Source organism: Corvus brachyrhynchos, unplaced genomic scaffold, assembly GCF_000691975.1.
Source record: "Corvus brachyrhynchos isolate BGI_N302 unplaced genomic scaffold, ASM69197v1 scaffold112, whole genome shotgun sequence".
NCBI classification, from domain to species: domain Eukaryota; kingdom Metazoa; phylum Chordata; class Aves; order Passeriformes; family Corvidae; genus Corvus; species Corvus brachyrhynchos.
This window is the reverse complement of record NW_008236765.1, coordinates 374,997-378,376: the sequence shown is the minus strand read 5'-3', so window position 1 is coordinate 378,376 and position 3,380 is coordinate 374,997. Positions and strand designations below refer to the sequence as shown.

The following is a 3,380-nucleotide window of genomic DNA, read 5'->3' as shown; positions in this document are numbered from 1 at the left end:
GCTCAGCCGCTGCCGGTACCTCACGGAGTCACCTCTCATCTGGAGCGTGGTGACACTCACTGTCACCACTCCTGTGCCCTGGTGCTCAGCATAGAGAGGGGAGTGGGGCCCGTAGGCTGCTGACAAGACTTGGTGACAAGGAGACCTGTCCCTGTTTGCCTTACTAACACCAAGAAGTCAGCAGGGAGGAAAGCCCCCGAACTGTGTTGGACAGCCAGTTGGTGCCCAAGCAGGGACAAAACTAAAGCCTAGCGAGGGGGAGTCAGTTTTGTTGAGGTAGGCAAGAGCTATTAATATGAGGAACAATTTTAGCCTTTATGTTTATAAAACTTACTGCAGTGGCTTCCCAAAGATGTGCTCCAGCCTCTCTCCATGAATCTGATGCCTTCTGCTCCAGCTGTGCTGTCAGCAGCACTTCCTCAGGCTGACCTGGGTTTGGCACTGGGGGAGGGTGAATTACCGAACTCACACGAGTCCAACAGCATCACCCGCTGGTACCTGCTATAAGGCAACAGAGTTTGTGTTTATGGAGGGTGGGAAACTTCCCTACTGCCACAATAGTGCTCGAAGGTTAGACACTGGAGAACGCTGCTGGTTCCATGTCTCTAACGTGAGTGCTTACCAAGCTCCGCTGTACGAACCCTGCTGTCTCAGGGGCCAGGTTGCAGCTTGGGTACTGAGCAGCAATCGGGGACTACATGATTTTCAAGTAATCCCTACTTCTGTCCGGCCTGCACAGCACCCTCGAGCTAGGCTGCCTCCCTACGCTTCCTTGGGCAGTGTGCTCAGCCTGCTCCCTCCCTTTCCCTAAGTGCTGTCCCTCCTCTGCAGATAAAGGGGGGTCAGCCAGCTGACTGTGTGTGGTTAAGATTTTTCAAGGCCAAAATCAGCTTAAACGGTTCATTGTCAATTATACATCAACTTAATTGGATCATTTCCTGTAGGAAGAAAATATGGTCGGTTTATGCACTGGGAATCCAGGAAGCAAACTATTAGACATTTAAGGAGGTGGGGGGAGGAGAAATGCAGCAAGTTATCATTAAAAGAATTATTCTGATTAAATCAGTCATCTTCTTTAATCCCCTTGGACGGTCTAATCTTCGAGCTGCACTGGGTGCAAGGTTCAGAACTAACACTGTGCTATGTTTTCCATGTGATTGAGACTGAGGAGATAGTTTTGGGAATTACTGCATGTAGTTGTTAAAAGGAATCAATGGCCTGGAATAGAATGCTTTCTGCTCTACCCTTCACTGCCATGCAGCCCTTAATTTGACATTCTCTGACATATTACAAACCACATAATGTTCTCCTGGAGCACAGTGAGCTTGATAAGCCAGCACCGGCACTGACACGGCTCCGGTTAGTGTGAGCGTGCCTGTACCCTGTGATTGGGATGGGACTTGTCAGCCAGCCCTGCATGGCTGGCAGCTCTCTTACATAAGGGATGCTGTACAACTTGGTCCAAAGGAAGCAGTCACAGGTCCAAATGAAATCCAGTGTTTCCTTAGTGAGAAGTTTCTTTGAGACAGATTTTTTCTTACTAATTAGAAAAAAGAAATTGCCCGAACAACTTTTTTCCTGTTATGGAAAGTAACAGTTTGTCTTGATTCCTAGTTACATTACTTGGTAAGTAATGGGTTTAGGGTTGTTTTTAGTAATTTGGGGGTAAAGGTTCTGATGCTGTTAAAATACGCATCTCATGACCCGCAGTTTTGTCATCTCCATTTGCTTTCCTCAGTGGCTGCCAATGAGGTGCTGCTCAGCCTTGGTGTAATTAGAATATTCTCACTAACCTAACGCCGCGCCAGGCTTCTCTCGGGTGGTGATTTTATGCAAGACCATATGTCTCAGAGATTTTTTTCACTTAGATAGGGGACAGGGTAGCAGCCTTCCCCTTCCCCTCCCGCTTTGTCCACAGCACTGCCGAGCAGCGTCAGGGAGCAGGCTGGCCTTGGCAGCAAGGTGTAGTCACGAGCACAGATGTTTGGCAGCAGAGAAAGGTAGGACCCATTAGACATTAACTGCTGCGGTTCCTGCTCTGACTTCGTGGGAGAGAAGCACCAAAACGGTGTTTCCTTGAAAAGCATGTGCTTCATTCCAAGTCACCCTGAATTGATTGTTCTGTCTAGTGTGAGGTGGTCCTGCTGCCTCATGGCTTTCCACACAGATTGGCACTGGAGAAATAAATGACAGAGCTTGCTTGAACACAGCAGAGGCATGTGATGTGAAACCAACACTAGAAAGAATGAAAGGCTTCGCTTTGGAAACAGTTAATTTCAGGGAGTTCAAACATTAATTCCTGTATGGACAGGTTGGCATGTCCAGAGCCCAAGGTGGGCTGTGAAGGTGCTTCTCACTTAAAAAGTCTGATTAAGGTTACTCGAGTGCAATCACAGAAATCAAGAGCTCTATTTATTTTCTCTTGTAACCTACTCCACGTGTTTTTTTTGTTAAAGCTTAATTCTAACACACTATTAGGGTGCACAAGTCATATTTAGGTAAAAAAAGCAACAGCTCGTGAATGAGAAACCTGTAACAATGCCAGCCTACATACACCTTAAATTCTTCATCACCCTGATTTCACACATGTTCACTTCACATGCCATAAGAGTCACTGAATTCAGCACAAAAAATCCTGCTTGATGCACAGTCAGCATTTCATTCTCTAGAACAAAACCAGTGAGTCCAGTGAACCAATTAAACACCTCCTGCTTTACTTCTGTTTCCTTTTAACTGTCTTAGCAATAGTGGGGAAAAAAAAAAAGTTTTGAGTTAAAAAGAAAAAAAGGAAGCAAGCTGCCAGTAGTGTTTCTAAGTGACTCATAGAAAAACAAACCCATATGGAAACATGGGGTAAGCCCAGTCCTGATTCAGCCAGTTGGGAGGAATAAAGCAGAATAGTTTTAGGAACTCAACCAAGCGCTTGGGTGAGCTCAGCTGGACACAGCTAACCCAGCACCAGCACAACGCTGCCTTCATCATCCATTCCTCCAAGGAGCTCCACAACTCCAAGCTGGGATGGGGCTCCAGAAGGCATTAACTCAGCAGAGAATGGCCTTGCTCAAGAGCAGTGTTCTGTAGGCTGGGACAGCTTTCCACAGCTCTGATCTGGGCTCCTGGATCCCACCTGCACGCCCTGCTCCACCTGTGTACACAGGAGCCCTGGTGTTGCCTACCATTTAAATAGCTGCCCCCCACAGCCAGTGGCATTCTGAGCAGCTAAACCAGAAGCCCAAAGGTGCAGGCAATGCCTCATCAAGAAAAGGTCCATAGCTGGCAGTCATCAAGGCTTTGCCTGCATGCGAAGCACAGAATGCTCAAGGTAGATTTAAACACTCTTTGTGTTATCAGGGCCCTCTCAGACCTCACCTTCCATTCCT

At 47.2% G+C, this 3,380-nt stretch overlaps 1 protein-coding gene and 1 long non-coding RNA gene across 3 annotated transcripts in view; one reads left to right on the top strand and one right to left on the bottom strand.

The window, feature by feature from the left end:
• Positions 1–766, bottom strand: part of LOC108444951 — a 6,149-nt gene extending 5,383 nt beyond the window's left edge. The window contains exon 1 of the long non-coding RNA XR_001859670.1: positions 335–766. This is a non-coding gene — a long non-coding RNA (uncharacterized LOC108444951). The remainder of the gene's footprint in view (positions 1–334) is intronic.
• ANTXR2 (anthrax toxin receptor 2) overlaps positions 1–3,380 on the top strand; it is a 78,566-nt gene that overhangs the window by 15,122 nt on the left and 60,064 nt on the right. The gene's annotated exons all lie outside the window — the stretch shown is intronic.